The following is a 21,513-nucleotide window of genomic DNA, read 5'->3' as shown; positions in this document are numbered from 1 at the left end:
GAATATTTAATAATATTCACGCCGCATCGTTACCGCAGAACGTCTACTACCGTGTCATCGCCGTCCGTGAGGGGGGGGGGCACACCCCGGAGACGCGTGTCACCTCTTCGGACATGCCACCACACCACCCCGCATGTATGAGGGCCCGGTGCGACGCTCCGGTGGCATTGCTACCCCCCCAGGGCCCCCGTCCCGCCTAACCCTATAGCGTTTGACCACGGGATCTAGCCCTTTGACTTTGCACGGACGGGATTTGACCAGGGGACCTATCCACCCGGTTGTGTTAGGTCAGCCCATAGGAACACTTTGGAGCAACATCCGGGCCAGACCCACATCAAGATCCCCTCCGTGTAGACCCGACGCGTCTGTTTCCCTCCTCCAGGTGCCGGTGGTGGCGTCGTTCGTGAGGGGGGCCAAACCCCGGAGACGCATGCCGCCTCTTCGGACATGTCACACACCACCCCGCATGTATGCGGGGCCGGTGTGACGCTCCGGTGGCATTGCTACCCCCCAGGGCCCCCGTCCCGCCTAACCCTGGAGCGGTTGACCACGAGATCTAGCCCTTTGACTTTCCACGGACGGGCTTTGAACAGTGGACCTCTCCACCCGGTTGTGTCAGGTCAGCTCAGAGGGACACCTGGGAGCAACATCCGGGCCAAACCGACTGCTACATCCCTCCCGTGTAGACCCGATGTGTCCGTTTCCCCCCTCTAGGTGCCGGCGGCGGCGCCGTCCGTTAGGGGGCCACACCCCGGAGATGCGTGTCGGGCGTTTGCAACCGCCACAACACTTCCAGACTTGTGAGAGGCCGCCTACGCAAGATTTGACGGCATGCTAGCCCCCGGAGGCCGCCGGCCACAGTCGTAGACGCGCGAAGAGCAATCCGCGTAGAGGGAAGTGTTCAGATACTTATCCATCACGAAAATTATGAAAAATTACCATCGGTCCTATAACACATGTGCCCACGTCGTGTAAAAAACTCATGATTTTATCGCACTCCGAGTATTTAATAATATTCACGCCGCATCGTTACCGCAGAACGTCTACTACCGTGTCATCGCCGTCCATGAGGGGGGGGGCACACCCCGGAGACGCGTGTCACCTCTTCGGACATGCCACCACACCACCCCGCATGTATGAGGGCCCGGTGCGACGCTCCGGTGGCATTGCTACGCCCCCAGGGCCCCCGTCCCGCCTAACCCTATAGCGTTTGACCACGGGATCTAGCCCTTTGACTTTGCACGGGCGGGATTTGACCAGTGGACCTCTCCACCCGGTTGTGTTAGGTCAGCCCATAGGAACACTTTGGAGCAACATCCGGGCCAGACCCACAGCAAGATCCCCTCTGTGTAGACCCGACGCGTCTGTTTCCCCCCTCCAGGTGCCGGCGGTGGCGCCGTCCGTGAGGGGGGCCAAACCCCGGAGACGCGTGCCGCCTCTTCGGACATGCCACCACACCACCCCGCATGTATGAGGGGCCGGTGGGACGCTCCGGTGGCATTGCTACCCCCCAGGGCCACCGTCCCGCCTAACCCTGGAGCGGTTGACCACGAGATCTAGCCGTTTGACTTTCTATGGAAGGGCTTTGAACAGTGGACCTCTCCACCCGGTTGTGTCAGGTCAGCTCAGAGGGACACCTGGGAGCAACATCCGGGCCAAACCGACAGCTACATCCCCTCCGTGTAGACCCGATGCGTCCGTTTTCCTCCTCCAGGTGCCGGCGGCGGCGCCGTTCGTTAGGGGGCCATGCCCCGGAGATGCGTGCCGCCTCTTCTAACATGCCACAACACCACCCGGTTGTGGTAGGTCATCCCATAGAAACACTTGGGAGCAACGTCCCCTCCGTATAGACCCGATGCGGCTCTTTCCGCCCTCCAGATGCTGGCGGCGGCGCCGTCCGTGAGGGGGCACACCGGGGACGTCAGGGGGTCACACTCCGGAGACGGGTGCCGGGCGTTTGCAACCGCCACTAAACTTCTGTCGCATAGCTGTTTTTGATTTTAATAAAATATAAGGACCTATATTCAAAAGAACATGACGACACAGTATTAATGTGCTCGAAAAAAATGCAAACTATATATATATTCATAATCTATGGAAAAATTACAAACTACATATATATTCATATAATACATAAAAAGCATAAAAACATATTAAAAAGCATAAAAACATATGTAAAAAAGCATAAAAACATATGAAAAAAACACGTGTAAAAAAATATATAGCTATGCCGACGGCATTGCCGTTGGCATAGAAATGACAGGGTTTTGGGAGGCGTCGTGCCGCGGATCGGTGACGGGCACCTATGCCGACGGCTGCCGTCGGCATACCTACGCCGCGGATCGGTGACGTGGCATGCGGAGATATGCCGACGGCCGCCCGTCCCGACCGTCGGCATAGGGTTGACGGCGTTAACCGCCAGTCACGGGCGGGGTCGCCGGGCCGACAGGTATGCCGATGGCTGGTTTATGCTGACGGCTGCTGTCGGCATGTCTGAATCTACGGCGACGGCCGTTCTGTGCCGACGGCTGCCGTCGGCATAGCTCCGTGTAACCCGACGGCCAGGGTAGGCCGACGGCCAGGACTGGGCTGTCGACATATCTCAAACTAGGCCGACAACAGCCGTAGACATAGTTTTGGCCGTCGGGGTAGGACCGTTTTCCGGTAGTGTGTAAAGGAGCTCATCTTGACATGGAAGGCTCTGAGAAAGGCAAGAGAATGACACACTGGAAAAAAGTATGGGTGGCGTAGGCTTCCGCGACTTCAGGTTATTCAACAAGGGCTTGCTTGCTCGGCAAGCATGGCGTCTGCTCACAATTCCTGACAGCTTGTGTGCACGACTGTTACGAGCAAAATATTATTACCCTCATGGCAGACTTGAGGACACGGTATTTTCTGCAAATCCGTCTGCCTCCTGACAAGGTGTTTCGCATGGTCTAGAACTTCTGAGAAAAGGCCTTATATGGAGGATTGGCAATGGCACACAAGTCCGTATTTGGCGTGACAAATGGGTACCGAAACCTGAGTACAAGGCAATATCTCAGAAAGGTCGATGCCGGTTGAGGTGGGTCTCCGAATTGTTTGATATTCATGGCAACTGGGATGTTAACTTGATCCAACAGTACCTTCCGCTTGATGCTTCACTCATCTTAAAGATTAAAACTACTACCCGTAACCTGGAGGATTTTCTTGCTTGGGCCGGTGAGAAATCAGGTGTTTTTTTAGTTAGAAGTGCCTATAAGCTTGCCTTTGATGAGTTGAACCAATCTGCACAGACTTCTCCAGCATTTCCCCCCAGTGGTGAACGATCTATGTGGTCAGCGATTTGGAAAAGTACTGCACCTCCTAAAGTGCGCATTTTTGCTTGGCGGGCTGCGACAAACTCTATGCCTACATGGGAACGTAAGCGATCTCGGACGCTTGAGATTTCGTCTCTTTGTCCAATTTGTGGCACTGAAACTGAAGATACTTTTCATGCCCTTTGTCGCTGCACTTTCGCCAGAGACTTATGGCACACTATGTCGACCTGTTGGGATTTACCAAAACTAAATGACTTGACCAATACATCAACAGACTGAATCCTTCAAGCTGCAAGTAATATGTCTGTCAATCAGTCCCTGTGCTTCTTGATGTTGCTGTGGAGAATCTGGTATGTGCGGAATGAGGTTGTACATTCGAAACCTGCATCCCCTGTTGAAGTGTCGAAGCGTGACCCCACGTCCCCTACGCTCCTCGCCTAGGGTTTGTCTCCTCTATGGCGATCTGACCGCCTAGAGTCCCACCACCCAACCTACACCGATCGGCGCCCCGTCGATCCCTGCAGTCTTCCCGCCGTGTCCCGATGGCCTCCTCGGACGCCAACTCGGCCACAAGCGGCGGCGCCTCGGCGCCCGCGAACTCCGTCTTGGAGGACTTCTTCGACCAACTAGATCTGAACGATGAGGATTTCAATGATGTGGAAATTGATGAGGAGGATCCGGTGATCTAAGAAAGCGTGCGGTGGTTAGCCCTTGCTAGGGTTCATACCGAGAAGAATTTCTCCTCGGCCGCATTCTATAAGGATATGAGAGCGGCCTGGAATCCGGCTCAAAGGGTGAGATTTCGCCCTGTTGGTCCCAATAGATTCGTAGTCCAGGCCTCATGCCTGGGTGATTGGGAGCGGATGATGATGCATGGGCCATGGCTATTTCGAAACATGGCGGTCCTGTTGTGCCCGTATGACGGGTTTACCAAAGCTGATGAGGTAGTCTTCGATCATATGCCTATTTGGTTATAGATTCATAAGCTGCCGGATCCCTATTGCAAGCAGGAGATTGTGGGCAAGCTGTTGAAAGGCGCGGGCAAAATCCTGGAGATGAGATTGAACGGCAACACCCGCGGCGACTACATTAGGGTTAGGGTGGAGCATGACATAAAACTCCCCCTAACCAAGTTTGTGAGCATAGTTCGATCTCAAGCAAAACAAGTTTTTTTGGTTCGCTATGAGAAGTTGGCCAGATTCTGCAAGTTCTGTGGCCTCATTGGACATGAACACAAGGAGTGCGGCTCTGGGGTTCATGATCAGCAGAAGCTCAAGTTCGGTGACTGGCTATACGCCGACGGCCTTAGCCGTTCTCGTCCCGAACCAAACCCTAGCAGGGCGAAGGCCCCGCGGCAGACGGGAGATAATGGCGGCTCCAAAGCTCCGTTGGATCCTCGGATACATGGGACTGATCCGGATCTACTGGATACGGCGACCAGCCCGCCTAAGTTACGTCGTGAACATATGGAGCTGGAACGTGAGGCAAGAAAAAGACTCAACATGGATATTGCTGGGGATGAGGGCATGCACACATCCAACAGGCCCAAAACCCTACTTGCCATCACGGATGGTAAGGGAAAAGATGGAGAGGAGGCTACGTCGCCTTCGAGCAGTACGTCTAGTAGCAAACGCGCCAGACTGTCACAGGAGCTTATTACAAATGAGATATCGGCGGCCTCCCGCGAGGAGGACCGCCGGACGCAATGAATATACTGTTCTGGAACTGCGGGAGGGGGGGGGGGAACCGCCGGACAGTTCATGAGGTTTTGGCCCTCTCAAAAGCCAACTTCCCCAAACTAGTCTTCCTCTGTGAGACTAGACAGGATTCTGTTAAAGTGGAAAAGCTGCGTTGGAGACTCGGGTTGAAAGGCTTTCATGGTGTGAGTAGCGATGGAAGAAGTGGTGGTTTGGCTCTGTTCTGGGATGAGTCGTTGACAGTGACGGTGCTAGATTCTTGCGGCCGTTTTATTGACGTCAAGGTAGTAGATGGCGGTTCGGGCACTTCTTGGCGAGGAACTTTTATTTATGGGGAGCCACGTGTTGAAAATCGTCATCGGATGTGGGAGCAACTGTGTGGGCTTAGGGCCAGCTCACGGGAGCCATGGGTGGTGTGCGGAGATTTTAACGAGGCACTTTGGCAACATGAGCACCTCTCTGGTACGCCACGGTCTGAAGCTCAAATGGTGGCGTTTAGAGATTGCTTGGAAAGATGCGAGTTGGAAGACCTGGGCTTCTCAGGTTATCCTTTCACCTACAACAATGGTCAGCAGGCGGATCGGAATGTTCAGGTCCGACTGGACCGTGCTTGCGCTGATGAATCATGGCGGGACTCTTTCCCCGCCGTGAAGGTGACCCATCTGGCCACTCCCTGTTCGGATCACTGCCCCATCTTGATCCAGATGGAGGGTCAGCAAGATGAGAGACGTCGGGTACCCACTCTACGCTATGAGATAATGTGGGAACGGGACCATACTTTACCTGACATGCTAGCCAGGGCGTGGAACAGACACAAACAACCTGGCAGCTTGGGTTTGGTAGCAAAATCCCTGAAGGAGGTGCTTAAGGATTTAAAAGAGTGGAATAAAATTAAGTTTGGTAACGTGTTGAAGGAGATCGAGAAGCTGCGATCACAACTTGACGAGTTACAGATGACGGGTTCTGACTATGCTGTCATTCGTGCAAAGATGAACGAATTGGATGAGCTGTTATACCGTGAGGAGATGCTTTGGCTCCAACGGTCTCGTATTGATTGGTTAAAGGAAGGGGAACGGAACACCAAGTTTCTGCACAGAAGAGCTGTCTGGCGAGCTCGTAGAAACCTCATACGCCGGTTGCAGAAGCAAGATGGTTCTTGGTGTCACGTTCCATCAGATATGGAGAGAATGACATCCTCCTACTTCAAGGAGATCTTTACTAAGGACCCAACCCTTTCATCGGATGGGGTTCTTGATTGTATACAGCCTAAAGTTTCAGTGGAGATGAATGAATCACTGTGTAGACCTTACACCGAGGAGGAAATCCCGGATGCTTTGTTCCAGATCGGGCCCCTCAAAGCCCTGGGCTGCGATGGCCTCCCGGCCAGGTTTTACCAGCGCAACTAGGGTTTAGTAAAAACGGAGATTGTTGCTGCAGTTCAACAGTTCTTCTTATCTGGTGTGATGCCTGATGGTGTGAACGACACAGCTATAGTGCTTATTCCTAAAGTTCCCCACCCGTAGGAACTGAAAGATTTCCGTCCTATTAGCCTGTGTAATGTGCTTTATAAGGTGGTCTCCAAGTGTATGGTGAACAGACTCCGGCCTCTTCTGACAGAACTTATATCTGAAAACCAGAGTGCTTTCATCCGAGGACGGTTGATCTCTGATAATTCGATGATTGCCTTCGAATGCATCAATCATATACAATCTGTAAGGCACTCGGGCCCCGAGCTGTGTGCGTACAAACTAGACCTGTCGAAGGCCTACGATCGTGTGGACTGGGATTTCTTGGAGCGGGCTTTGGCAAAATGGGGTTTCTCTCCTGTGTGGATCTCCCGTGTCATGGCGTGTGTTTCATCTGTGAAGTATGCGGTGAAGTTTAATGGGAAGCTGTTGGATTCTTTTTCTCCCTCAAGAGGGCTCCGTCAAGGTGACCCGTTATCTCCCTTCCTCTTCTTGTTTGTTGCTGATGCTCTATCCTCCTTGATTCATAAGGCGACGCAACAAGATGGCCTTGAAGGGATAAGAATATGCAGGGGGGCACCGGAAATCTCCCACCTTCTGTTTGCAGATGACTCCCTACTGTTCTTCCAGGCAACAGAACAGCAGACACTGTTAGTGAAAGGTTTGTTGAACACGTTTGCGATGGCGACTGGTCAGCTGATAAACCCGTCCAAATGTTCCATCCTCTTCTCAAACCAGTGCCAACAAGTTGTTGCTACGCAAGTTAAAAATATTCTGGAAGTTACCCAGGAAGCTTTTGAGCCCAAATATTTGGGCTTGTCGATACCTGAAGACAGGATGCACAAGGGGAAGTTTGTGTCATTACAGGAACGGCTAAGGAAAGTTCTTATCGACTGGAGTGAGCAATACATGTCTTCTGGCAACAAAGAGGTTCTGATCAAGGCGGTAGCTCAGGCCATTCCGACCTATCTTATGAGTATTTTCAAAATCCCCTACTCAGTGTGTGATGACCTGACTCGTATGATTCGCCAATACTGGTGGGGGTGGAGAACGGCAAAAGGAAAATGGCTTGGATGAGCTGAGACAGACTACGGTTACCGAAATCCATGGGTGGCATGGGTTTCTGGGACATGAGGGCTTTTAACCAGGCTTTGCTCGCCAAACAGGCCTGGAGGCTTATCGACAATCTGGATAGCTTATGTGCGCGTCCGCTGAAAGCTAAATATTACCCCTCTGGTCAGCTACTTGATACAGTCTTCCCGAACTCCGGTTCGGAGGTGTGGAAAGGAGTTTTGCATGGCCTTGCGCTTATCAAGAAGGGGGTCTTATGGCATGTTGGTAATGGTACAATGATCCGGACATGGCGTGATCCGTGGATCCCGCGCCCTCACTCATTCCGTCCGATCACTCCTAAACGGAACTGTCGTTTCAACTGGGTTTCTGATTTCCTTGATGACAATGGGGCTTGGAGTATGATCGGATGAGGGAGTTTTTCTGGGATATGGATATTGAGCACATTCTAAAAATCCGACCCTCGCCGTGCCAACGTGATGATTTTCTGTCTTGGCACCCGGAAAAGAGTGGACAATTTACTGTAAGAAGTGCCTACAAGCTGGCCACTTACGAACAAAACGATACCTTTGCAAATGGTGCATCTAGCACCAACCCAGAGGGGAACCGATCAAGCTGGAACTATATATGGAAGTCCAAGGTTCCTCAGAAGATGAAGATTACGGCTTGGAGGTGTGCAACGGGTACACTAGCTACACAGTTGTGTAAATCCTATAGACACCTGTCTACGACGCCCACCTGCCCGCTGTGTGGTTTTGAGGTGGAGGACTCTTTCCATGCATTAGTAACCTGCACCCATGCAAGAATTTTATGGATAAATATGCGACGAAGATGGCCACTACCTAGAGACGAGGCTATCATCTCTGATGGGAAAGAATGGCTGGTTTCCTTGCTGGCCAGATGCTCGGAAGATGTCCGTGATTTGCTCATCCTGCTTGTTTGGAGGATTTGGCAGTTGTGGAATGATATGACCCATGGGAAGGCAGCCCCCCTGGTGCCGTCTACCGTCGAGTACCTGGATAGCTACTACAAATCGATCAAGTTAGCTGGCCGCTACTCTACTGAAGATATCCTAAAGGGGAAGATGACTACTGTGGATATGGATAGGCCGAGGCACACGATGGAGCGTCTTGCAGCTCCATGGCCGGCCCCGGCGCAGGGCACCGTGGCGCTCTCGGTTGATGGGTCGTTTCTCCAAGAGGATGGCTCTGCTGCAGCAGGGATGGTGCTTAGGAACGAGAAAGGGGAGATTCTGATGGCCGCGTATCGATATATCTTTCATTGCAACGATCCACTCGAAGCTGAGCTACATGCGATCATGCAGGGTATGGCCTTGGCCATGCAACACTCCGATCTTCCAGTGGTTGTGCAAACGGACTCCTCGGAAGCCCTGTCTAGCTTGACTAACGGTGCGTTGGTTCACTCGAGATACGGTCATATAGTTCTGGAAATCAAAGATCTGCTTGGTAGTAGGGAGTTTTTTCCACAAAAGATTAGTAGACTTCAAAATAGAGTTGCCGATCGTCTAGCGAAATATAGCCGGTCCGAACGAGCTACGGCTGTGTGGCTTGGTTCGGTTCCACCATGTATCGAGGACATTTGGCCCCTCGACTGTAACTCTATTCATATGTAATAAAACTCCCTTTACCCCCGCAAAAAAAGAAAAAGTGTCGAAGCGTTTTTTGAGCAGCTATGTCCAACCCATTTTATCGCTTTCACATTCATTGGATGCAGATTCAGTCAAAGGTAAAGCAGTTTTACCTGAGTATATGCTCCTTTGCACAAAATCGAACAAGAGAAAGAAGACAGTAACAGATAGCTTACAATGGGAGAGGCCAAATATAAACACCGTGAAGCTGAATACAGATGGCTCTTATATGGAATCTGATGGAAATGCAGGAAGCGGTATGATTCTACGAGATCATAATGGTGACATAATCTTCAGTTCATGCCGTCACTGTTGCATTGTTATGATTCTCTGGAGGCAGAATTACTTGCAATCAGAGAAGGATTGTCTCTCTCACTTCAGTGGAGTCAACGTGCTGTTTTAGTCGAAACAGACTGCTTGGAGGCTTTGAACATGATTAAAAAGGAACAAATGAACAGATCACAATATACTCACTCTGTTCCCAAATATTTGTCTTTCTAGAGATTTTAACAAGTGACTACATACAAAGCAAAATGAGTGAATCTACACTCTAAATATGTCTACATACATCCGTACGTTGTACTCCATTTGAAATGTCTAGAAAGACAAACATTTGGGAACGGAGGGAGTAGTTTTCTAGTTCGTGAGATTAAGCTTTTTATGTCTCAGCGAAACTCTTGTATACTCACATAAAGCGATCTCCAAATTCTGTAAGCCATGCATTGGCAGCTTTTGGTAGGACAAGGGTCGAACTGTGGTGTGGCTTTGTTCAGGCCCGGATGAGATTGTTAAACTCTGTGAAACTAGTTGTAGCATTGCTATGTGAATAATATATGTGCTTTTCCGCAAAAAAAAAAGATTCTGAAAGTGAATGATTTTTTAAAATGCATTTGCACCTCACTAGTTGAGTCTGATTGCCTTGAGATCATTGATGCCTGCAACGAGGAGAACGAGATCTGAGCACTATATTCAGCAATCCTGGCGGACTGTTTTCAGATTGCTCATGCAGTACCAAGTCTCAGCTTTATACATTGCCCTAGGGAAGCAAATAATTTGGCACACATCCTTGCCAGACATGTGTATGATTCAAAGCTATTTCTGTTATGGGAGGATGAACCTCCAGATTTCCTCTTATCGCATGTAATCAAAGATGTAAACCTTTCTATATTGCAATTAAGTGCCAATAGGCTCTCCCTTAAAAAGAGTACAGGATTATGCAGGGGTGACGGATACGCGCTCCGCTGATGAGTCAACCGCTGACACTCCCGATGACCGGTCGACCGTGAATGAGAGAGAGGGAACATGATCCCTGGCACCTTTGGTGCTGGGACTGTCAGCACGTGGCGAAGACCAACGGCAGCGGCCGCATTAGGGTTTTCGGTTTCCCCTTGGTGTCACCTGGGAGGAGCAATGATGAGAGGGGGATCATTTTCTTGTAAACTATTGGTGTGACTAAGTGACTCCGCGGTTGTTAACATCTGTCCCTTTTGCAGATGTATGGGGTTATTTCCTTACCATATTTAATCTAGACATATTTTTCAGTAAAAAACAAGAAGAACTAGTAAGCATATAGTAATAATTTTCTCTGAATACGAGCAAAAAATATTGCAAGAAACACTGGTAAACATGATGAAACAAGAAGAAGGTAACGCATTACAATTTTTTCCAAACATGCAGGAGCCAAAAACATTGCAACAAGCACATCTATCTAACCACAGATGGAACCACAGAACCTAGCAAACGCCTTCCAAGCGGTGGTCTCAGCAGGCCTCGCGTCCTCTTGGACGGCCCACTCCTGGACCTGGACGACGGTGACCTTGCACCGGACGGCGAAGCAGTCGTCCTTGAGGAACCTGGAGCGATTCAGGTCCTCCGCGGCGATGAACGACGGGCAGCCCCAGGAGTTCCCCTTGTCGAAGGCGGAGGCGGTCCCGCATTCGCGGTGCGACGGCCACTTTACCAGCGTCCCTTGGTGGTGCACCAGAGCGAACTCGTACTCGGCGTGGATGACGTTCTCTTCGGCATCGGCGTCAGCGTCGTCGTCGTCGCGCCTGAGAAACACCGAAACGAAGCCGGCGTCCTGCGGGCGCGCCCCGTTGAGGTAGCAGCAGACCCGGCAGGCGTGGCCCGCCGCCATGAACACGGCGGACTCCAGGTAGCCGCCGTCGCTGCCGTGCATGGTCTTGAGCCGCGAGTAGCTAGCCCTCGACCCTGAGGATGTGCTCCCCGGCGCCGACGGCCGTGGCCGTGACGGTGGACACGGGGGCATCCGCGTGTTGCAGTGGTTGGTCATCCGAGGGCACGGGCGCGTAGCACGGCGGAGACGACGACAACATCTCTCTAGATCGATGGGAACGCTGCGTACGTATTCTAGTAGGATCGATGCGATGCGATGGGACTTCATATCAGGTTTGGAGGATTTATATAGGCAGAAGATCGGTAAGAGACATGGACGGATTCAGTCAGCCTCGGTCCTTTCTTTTGAAAAGTGACGCGCTTTGCGTCTTCGCTTCCGGGGAAGCTTCGAGTCGTAGCCGTAGCTTCTGCAGTCTTTCGTATCTCTACTTTTAATGAAGCAGTTGATAGTCTCCGCCGGTCAATTTTCGTCTCACCAGAGACGGTTAATTTTCGTCCTCCATCTCACCTCCCGCTACCCAGCGACCCCCCCTTCCTCCCTTGAGACCGACCAAAAAAACGGCAGGCTACCACGAGGCCCGTTCTGAAACAATATGGTTCAGCGACAGAAAATCGTTCTAAAAAAATCTACGACGGTTAACCTACGAACAGCCATCCCCTTGTGCTCTCGCATCCCCTCGCACGCACGAAAAAAAAAACAGCAAAAATAATCCCCGAGAGAAAGTCCAATCGCGTCCCGCAAACCCTAGCCGCCGCTGGCCTCCCCCTACCCGTGCCGCAGACGCACACCATCCTCTTCTCCTCCCTCCCGTCAGCGACCTGCCTCCACTCCGCGAGGCAGATCGATCGAGACCCATGGCTGGGGTCGCTACTGTGCCTCGCCGCGCAGCGCATCGGGTATCCACCTCCCATCCCCCACCTTCCTCCTTCAAATTTTGGCAGCAACGACCGTGAGTGTGGCTGCTCCTCGTCCGTGCTCCGGCAGACGTTCCCTACCCCCCCCCCCCCCCCTCCGCTGACGGTGGCCAGAACGAGGTGGGTTCAACCGGCAGAGCCCCGGGTGAGATCGCGTGCGAGTGGACGGAGCAGGCGCTCGTGGTCGTGGTGAACCATGGGCGCAGTCGGAGCAGAGAGTCGGGGCGTAGGAGATGAGGAGAACGGCGTAGGCTTCATGATGGAAGGAGATACGGCGGCGGACAAGGAGGAGGTCGGGGGTTACACGGAGGTACAGGTGGATGTCAGCAACCTGCCCCCTACGACATCGATGGTGAGCACCCAATATGTGAGCACCACGCGCAGATGTTCCTCTTAACTTGCGACCTTTCCCTGCTGCCTTAATTTCCCCCTACAACTCAGTCAGGTCTCAAGCTACTCCCTAATTTTTGTAATTTGCATTATGTATATTCTGAATTCTTGTTTGATTATAATGAAAGAAGTGGCATAGGATCTGCAATTGTGTTGGGGTAAAGTTTAGTGATATTGGTGTTTCTTTTCAAGATTCTCTTTTTTTGGCAGTACAAACTTCTCAAGCAAAGACGTGTGATCCATTTATTTGAGTTGTAGGTTGTAATCTATCTATTTGATCTATTTAGTAATATTTCACGTCGACTGATTGTAGGTACTTTGACGTTAGAAGGGATGCTTGCCCCTTTGGCGGATGATGTTTTTACAAGGTATACATGATCTCGTTTCAGATTCAAATCTATCATCACATATATTTCTTATATAATGTGTGAATTCTCAACTGAAACTTGACCGGTGCCTAGAGTGATATTTTGCCTGCTGTTACCTTCTCATACTTAATGTGCAGCAGTAGTTCTGAATGAAGCCTAATTAAAATACTAAAGGCAGTAAAAACATAACTGCTGATGATAATCCATGCAAATAATTCGTTAAGAGTAGGTGATGATAAGCACCTCTAAGTAATATTGTAAGTTTTCTGCAATCAGTGCTAGCTTAGGTGATGTGGAACGTTAAGAGTAGCTGATTGGTATGTTCATCAAAGCCATGCTTTGTAAAATAGGGACTATCAGATGGCCTTGGAATATAACCATTGTAATTTGACTCATGTAATGAGCTGTGCAAAATAACATATATGGTGGTTATCTTCTCCTTTCTTTCAGTATTCAATTGTCTATTTTCCTACGCTCTTTGCTTCTTCGGTTTGACTCGTGCAGTACTGTATGTTCTCCAGCATGCCTACACCGATGGGCATTTGGAGGAGCCGGCAACGGTGGCAGTGCTTCATTTTCATGCCGACAATGGAAGTATGGACCAGCAAGAAATATCGAGTTGGTACTCTCTATTAGTCTTCTCTATATAATGTATAACCTCTGCTTGCTTCTCATAGACGATTCTGATGTATAAACCTCTGCTTACTCTCCGATAGAAAATTCCGTTCGAACATGCAGATTGGCATACTTGCTGAGAAGGTTACAACTGTAGGTAAGGCATCAAACTATATGTCTCAAATTAAGGTTTGTTTTTGGTTGGATGCAATTCTTTCAATAACATTCTTCTATAAATAAACTGAGGTTGCAATTATCTGACCATGTATTTTTGAATTGTGTTTTCCATTGAACATTCAAAACATCCAGAAGGAAGCAGTTGAGAAGAGAAGCACTTAGGGGATGATGTCGATCTTGCACATTCAGCTTTATGTATGTAGTCTCACTCTCATCTTATTTAATTTACTTATATCATTTGAATAAAGAAATATAGCCTCTTAGGATCTAAATCAGCAATTGTAAAATTGATCGATACTTGTGCTCGCTCACAGCAGATGTTAATTTTTTTTATTTTACAGTACATTTCGATGTCGGAGTTCGTTGCAATACCACATAAGCATCATTTGAAAGCTTGATTTTGTCATTGAATTTAATGTATTTGTCCTTATAATATTTTCACCCACACTGGCCTTTTACCTACTCCTATTAATATACAGCAGCAAACAAGTCCTTGACTCCTTCAGGAGTATTCAGTAAGACTAAAAAGCTGAAAAAGATATTAATGCCTTCAGGTAAATGCTTCTTCGTGTACCATGTATGGCAGTTTGCTAAAAAAGAAAAAGAAAACAACGGAGCAAATTAAAATATAATATGTTTATCAAAAAGGCAGAAGGTAATCGATGAGCAAACATATTTACATTCTAATATTTTTTCTTTTCTTTTCTTGATATGTTATTTCCTTTGCTGATCCTTCTCTTCTTCATATGAACAGGCCCCCAGCTAGATTGACGAGAAAGTTTATTTTGCACATGGTCTTTTCTGGTTTTGTCCTTGTAGCAAGAAGTACATTTTTATAACAATATCAACTTTGCTCTGGTGTGTGCATTGATTTCATTCAGATACAGACCTTTTGGAAATTGTGGTTTTCTTTTGTATTTTTGTCCTAATATGGAATGTTCTATTGCTGGATTGAATTACTCTCTCAGCATTTTTATTTTGACATATTATAATGCTCAGTTTGTTTACAGGCTGCTGAATACTGTCGGAGGAAGGAATCAGTGCTGAGGTAACTTCTTTTCTAAAATATATTCTCAGTGTAACTATCGATATGATTTTACTCTACATGGTAGATTCCATGAATACTAACTTATTTTCTACTGATATGTTTTAACAGGTGATCAACATTCGATCAGTTAGGCCACTGGATAGAGCTGCGATAAAAGCATATGTTACGAAAATAAATAGGTTGGTGATTCTTGAAGAAGGCTCCCCCCAACATCGTGTTGGTGCTGAGATATGGTTTTCTCTCTCTCTCTCTCTCTCTCTCTCTCTCTCTCTCCACACACATCCCAACCCTCTTCCAATTATTCATTCAAATTATTGTACAGAATCTACAATTATAAGAAAGAAGAATTTGATAAATTAGAGAGAGATATGCTTTCATAAATTGCTCACCCCTGAAGGTTACAAATTCAAGTGCTGGGTTCGAAGGATGAAGCAAATCCCAAGTCACATGTTAATATATCTTGATGCACATTGTATTTACTTTGCTTCAGGTTCGCATGCAGTGACGGAGATTTCATCGGCTCGCCTCCATTTTCTTGGTGAACCCACATTTCCCTCTAAGGTTTGTGTTTTCCCCTTTTTATAGTATTTTTTTATTTTCTTGCTTGAGCCACAGATTCTACTTCTGCATATTGTTTACTTTATCGTCGCTGCATCGGCCTTGCATATGGCCATTGGGTACTAATCGCCTCCATGTCTTTGGTGAGCCCCCATAGCTCTAGGTCTTTTGATTTTGTTTAGTTTGTTAGATTTATGAAGAGCTCTTCTATTCCAAATTGAGAAACCTATGCTTCTTTCCTATGTTGGTCCAAAAGGCCATTTGTTTGATAGCAGTTTGATATCAGCAAAGTTTTTAGCCAAAACTGCTTTTGATTCGGTTCAGTTTGTGTTGTAGATATTTGATCGGTAATTTTGTATCTTTACGTACCCAGGTACATTCTGAAGGAGAAGATTGCTGGTTGAGAAGGCCATTTATCTGATATTAGTTTATTGAAGAAATTGCCCATGATGTATTTTCAGTACATTAGGATTTTTGTAGTCGCATGGTTCTGATAGGAAGATACCGTTTCTACCAGGTCAACAATCTCCCCTTCAATAATATTTGATTTACATTTTGTATGCCATTCATCGAATCAATGTGGATTACAATGACCACTCGTATGTTTTGATTGCAGTACTTCTCTATGCTATTTCACTATTTTGGACTCATGTTCTTTTCATTGTGATGTAGTAATAAGTGAAATAAATTGAGTCTAATTCTTTGTGTGGACATAGGCGTTTCAAAGAAATATATGGCTTGTTTTATTTTTGGCACTTTCTTTCCGGCCACTGGATATGCACTTAAGTTCCCCAACCAGAAGCATCTCCCTGTCCATGTAACCAATAATATTTTGGAAGTAGAATGTACTCAGGATCATAATGGAAAATTTTGTTTTTCTGAAAACCATGTCCCACTGTACATGGCACGAGAGTTTGAGCAGAAACCTGGGGTTAGCTCCTTGCCTACTCCAGGAATTGTGCACTCGAACTATTTGAGCAGGGTTTTTTCTGTCTTTTGGATAGCATCTTGCAGCCAACATTTCTGAATTCCAGCATTGGTATCATTAAGCATTTTAGTTCTACCCCATATGGATATTAGTTAACTTTATGTTCTTATGACGTAAGTACATGCGAATTGTTCCGTTCCTTCTGGAATCAAATCTTTTTGGATGTCCGAAAGCACTTCTGGTGGATCAGAAAATTGTGTTTTTCTCAGCATCTTAGTTTTTCTCTATGGAAGTATTTAAAACAGTCATCATTCTTTCAAGAATGTTACCAATACAACACTGTTTTTGTGTTCCGAATTATGCGTAAATGCCCAAGGGCAGTGGACCAAAGTCAACAACATAAGTTGTTTGGCAAATGTGTCTTAGTTCCCTTTCAGTCTCTTTTGTAACATCATCTCTTTTAAAAAAGATCTTTTCTATATCAGTGCACTGTAAATATAGAAATGTTGGTTTAATCGAGTGTGAGATTGTCGGTTACCATGAAGGAAATCACTGTAAGATTTGAGAGATGCAAGGCTAACGTAAAAGCAGTAAGAGTCTTTGAGATGCCAAAACTTCTCTCATACATGTATTTTGTGTACATGTAAATCTTGATCTTCCAGCAACATTGACAGCAGGATAATTCTCTTTCTTTTAGTTGACCACAACATGTGATCAGGGCCCATTTGGAATGCAACTAATGTCAAGTGCACCATCATCTTAAGCATTATTTACTCATGTTGTCACTGATTGCATATACAATACCATCAGAAGCATCCATTAAAAATGTGTCCTTAGAAGCATCCATTCAAAAAAGTGTTGAAGAACTATAGAAGGCTGGGTGTTGGCTGATGTTGTTTCGGTTACCATTCCTTGTGATTCTAAGTTATTTGCAACATAGTAAATACTTAGTATACCAGTCATATTTTCTTGTCAACATGCACCTATTTGGAGGCTTATCCGGTATTATTGCAATCTGGTAGAACTGTGATACTACTAAGAATTGAATATTTTTAGTCGGAATACTATTTTAATGATCAATCACAATGTTGGACGCGACCACCTACTTATTCCTGAGACTTTAAGTCTTTGGTGGCTTAAGCACAATATGCCCGGCATATGTTCTACATCTGCGGCATGTAATGATCCTACTGGCATTTCAAGAGGTCTTGTAAATACAACACTCTTCCAAAGTATTTCCAAGTAAGTGTTCACCTCGTGAGATTTATTAAATGTTTTAGATATGTTGCTTGTGAATGCTCATCGGTAGCTAATATCCTGAGTATTTTGATAACGGGTTTAGGTCTGGACGGTTATTGAGCCTGCATTGATGAAATAGTTGACAAAGAAGGAACTGAAATGAGGTTACTGAGCCTGCATTGAAGAATTTTGGTTGATGAGCTGATATCTGACCAAAAACTCAAGAACTAGAAGCAAGCCTGACATCCTTTTTCTATAATCGGTATGTTCTCGGTAGCAAGCCTGTCATCCTTTTCTATCCACATGAGGCTTACTGTTTTTTGTACTTATTGTCACCAATCAATAAAACATTGTGTATTCATTGCATATGGTGAATGGCCTTCTAGATTTGTGAGTTCATAGGTAGTTATACAACAGCAGAGCCATGTTCTAAAAACAGATTCGAGCCTTTCCATGGTTTGGAGTTGGGTCCCGACGAAACGTTCGAGCGCATGAAATCAGTTCTTTTCAAGAATGCAACTGCTTTTTCTCTCTCATAGATTCCACTCGTAACATATCACAAGTATCTTCAGTCTAAGAAACTAAGAAAAGTGAACTTACATGATTTATTTAAATTACTAAATAACTTACTAGATAATGTATATTTCCGTTCGAGCATTCCAAAAACTGAATGACACTCCATTAAGCTGTAGGATGCATAAGGTAAGCAAAATATAGGAAGTCCAGACATCTGTAGTAATGCCAGAAGTGGAAGAACAAGGGAAAGAAAACATTTAAAAGGGCCAATTATAGGCGGAAAAGATTCACGTGGTTAATAGTTCATGTTTTGCACCAAGGAAGAACAGAGGAATGGAACCAAAGAGAAATGAGTGAGCATGCACCTTTGCTAGATTTTATGAACTGAACTAATATACAAAAGCACATGTTGCTATCTTGGTGCATGTAGTTATTTAATTTAACAACTTGAATTCCACATGAAGCGTACTGTACTGGACTTCTCTGGGCTTTACATCTGCTCATATTCCATAATTTGGATCAGAAATGAAGCCTATGTGTATGTATAAAGCATTTGCATTATACTAATATTGTGTGTGTGTTGTTTTTAATGCCAAAGATAAATCTGAACCTGCTCAGACCACGGGGAGGATTTCTCTGGTGGACTATCGCTGGCAAGGTTGGCATGGGAGTAGGCCCGTACCATGGGTTCGTGTGGCTGGAGGACCGTGGCCAGTGCTGCGATTGCCTGGTGTCCATGTGGGGCATAGCTTGGCATTAGGTGATATCCTTCTATGATAACCTAGCTGTACACAATTTCTTCAAAGAAAATTAAGATTGATATCAAAGTTGAGATTTGCAATGTATTTAAATTAGTTCTTAAATTGCTCCCAAAGCTACTGAAATTTCCCTTATTATATTTTTCTGTAGATACTGATTGTTCTAAATTAAACCCACTACTTAAATTCCATACAAATGAGAGGCTCAAGGAAGCAACAAGTAGGATGAAGGAGTTAGCGGGCAGAAGCATCACAGAAAAACAAGAATATGTTTGCTCCCCATGCTTTGCATTGATGTATAGGTTCGGAAGTTTAAAAGCTTCATGCGCTCCCCATGCTTTGTATTGATGTATTGGTACGGAATTTAGAAGCTTCATGCTTTGTATCTCAGTATGTTCACAGTGGCTTCAATCTACAATTTAAAAAGGTGAATATTGGCTGGATAATGACACAAGTGATGCGGCTCCAGTCATGTTTCTTAAGCTACCGTGGTTATATCATCACTAGGCCATATAGTTTACCACTAACCTTCTTAAGTACTTCCACTTAACCATCATGATTGCCGACTAATTTTTGTGTTCATGGTTATATTTCAGAGAACCGGTTCAGATAAATGCGAACACTGGTTGGGGGTTCTAAGAAGGATGACCCAAAATGGGAGCATGACAGACACCATGGTCCAGGAAATAAGGGGGAATCCCGTGGTGTCTACTATGCTTTCAGAAATCCTATGCAGTCAGGGAGATTCCTTTAGATTTTTGCATGATGAGCAGATAGATGTAAAGGGTCGTGGTGTCTACTATGCTTTTCAGAAAGGTGAGTGCATTTGTGAAGCTTCCTGCAGAGTTTCACATGATGAGTAGGTAAATGTGCTGCTTGTGCATTTACCAAGTAGTTATATTGGAGAGCACACAAGCAACAGACTACATAGCTTGTGCTAATTTCCATGATAAGTTTTATCGCATATGAACAATTTATATTGCGAGTTAAGTTATTAATAGAAATTGAGTTGCTTATCATTGAGTAAAAAACGTTCCTTTAGAGTATTTATAGTTTTATACTAATACTTTATCAAGGTGATATGCCGAAGATTTGTGATTATCACTGTATGGCCTTTACATTGCTTTGTTCATGTCTATACATGTACTTAACTTGGATGAGCTATTAACTACAAAATATATTTCATGAACTCCGTAGCAGATATCTCGTTTCAAAGTAATATAGCCAGAGATGTTAACATTTGTTGTTGGAAACACAAGCACTAAATTTTTTATTGCATTTGAACTAGATATGGTTGTATCTTAGAGATTGTTGCTTTGGACAGGATTTACTATATTTTTGCAGCAGGCTACATGCTTCTCTGAATGACCATTTAAGGAGTGAACATGAACTGCTAATGTATATGTTCCATGCTCCATGGGGAGGGAACAAGGATTGATTTTTGCGGGGAGTAGGGAGAGTATGGTGAGTTACTTCTATAGTGCTATGGTTCACAAACTGTAAGTTGGTGATCTATGAAATATCTTTGTTGTTGCTTTAAGGGGCTTCTAGAACTACTTGATTGTGAAACAAGTCACTAGGTACTGCTCAGATGAATTATATGGATGGTACCACCGTCCAACCTGTAGAAACTCCTATCCCTGAATTTCTATTTATTGGAACCATTAGATTTATTAGTATTTTATAGTCATTATGTTTCTACAGAGGCTATGTGAAGCAAAGAAACTCCTATCCCTTTTAAATTTTAATACATGTAAAGTACTACATGTCAGTAAGGAGCTGACACTCTTGGACTGTGAGAAATTATTGACGTTTGGTAATGAAAATATTATTCTACAAGGAATACTATCGACAAGGATTCAAAAAGGACCAAATGCCACGGCAGTGGTTGTAATATTAGTCGAGATGAATCTGAAAAAAATGAGTCGAGATGTGAAGATATGATGGATTTTGCAACAAAAAAATCCAGTAAATTTTTGCTATAGAGAACATATCGGTGTGCATGTACTGATTGCACTTGCTTCATGGCGCAATACGTTTATCCTGCTATGAGAAATGTATTATTTTTTAGGGTTTTTATCAGTTATGCCACCGGTTGTGTCCCACTACTCAGTTTTGCCACTAGAAATTTCAACTGCTCAAAAATGCCATCGCTTCATTAGACACATGCTCAAAAATGCCACTAAACATCATTATTGTGATCTCAAATCTCTGTTGCCATGTTATAATGACATAAATACCTATGAACCAACATGCCAGCTCTCCCTCTATCTCACTACAATAAAGTATGGGGCCCACTTGATCCCAACAGCGTTCTTATTTTCCCGTAAAATTATTTGCTTGGTTACTCCTGACAAGTGGGGCCACACATATCATTGTGAGATAGAGAGAACTAACATGTGGGTCTAGGCTTATTTTTGTCATAGAACATGGTCAACAGGTTTGACGTAAAAATAACAATGTCTAATGGCATTTTTGAGCAAACATCTAACAGAACGATGGCATTTTTGAGATATCTAATGGCATTTTTGAGCAAGCATCTCATGGATTGATGGCATTTTTGAGCAGTTGTAACTTCTAATGGCAAAACCGAGTAGTGGGACACAACTAGTGCCATAAATGATAAAAACCCTATTTTTTATTAGAGAAGGGCGGTTCCAAGGCAGAGATAGTAAGTAGAAGAA

The 21,513-nt window shown here is 45.8% G+C and overlaps 1 long non-coding RNA gene across 5 annotated transcripts; it reads left to right on the top strand.

The window, feature by feature from the left end:
- The first annotated feature begins 12,040 nt into the window (after nt 1–12,040).
- On the top strand, nt 12,041–20,599 carry LOC123187347 (uncharacterized). Of its 5 annotated transcripts, none has more exons than XR_006493906.1 (13): nt 12,041–12,584; nt 12,936–12,990; nt 13,512–13,612; nt 13,707–13,762; nt 13,915–13,977; nt 14,337–14,437; nt 14,537–14,640; nt 14,793–14,830; nt 14,939–15,391; nt 15,762–17,558; nt 17,659–17,817; nt 18,670–19,645; nt 20,154–20,599. It is a non-coding gene; the product is annotated as an uncharacterized lncRNA (long non-coding RNA). The 5 variants fall into 5 exon arrangements; XR_006493905.1 differs by having other exon boundaries at nt 14,537–14,830; nt 14,939–15,063; nt 15,321–15,391; XR_006493904.1 differs by having other exon boundaries at nt 14,537–14,830; nt 18,670–19,256; nt 19,426–19,645.
- The last annotated feature ends 914 nt before the right edge of the window (nt 20,600–21,513 follow it).

Source organism: Triticum aestivum, chromosome 2A (assembly GCF_018294505.1).
Source record: "Triticum aestivum cultivar Chinese Spring chromosome 2A, IWGSC CS RefSeq v2.1, whole genome shotgun sequence".
Classification (NCBI taxonomy): Eukaryota; Viridiplantae; Streptophyta; class Magnoliopsida; order Poales; family Poaceae; genus Triticum; species Triticum aestivum.
The sequence above is the reverse complement of the archived record's forward strand: the minus strand, read 5'-3'. Positions and strand labels throughout refer to the sequence as shown.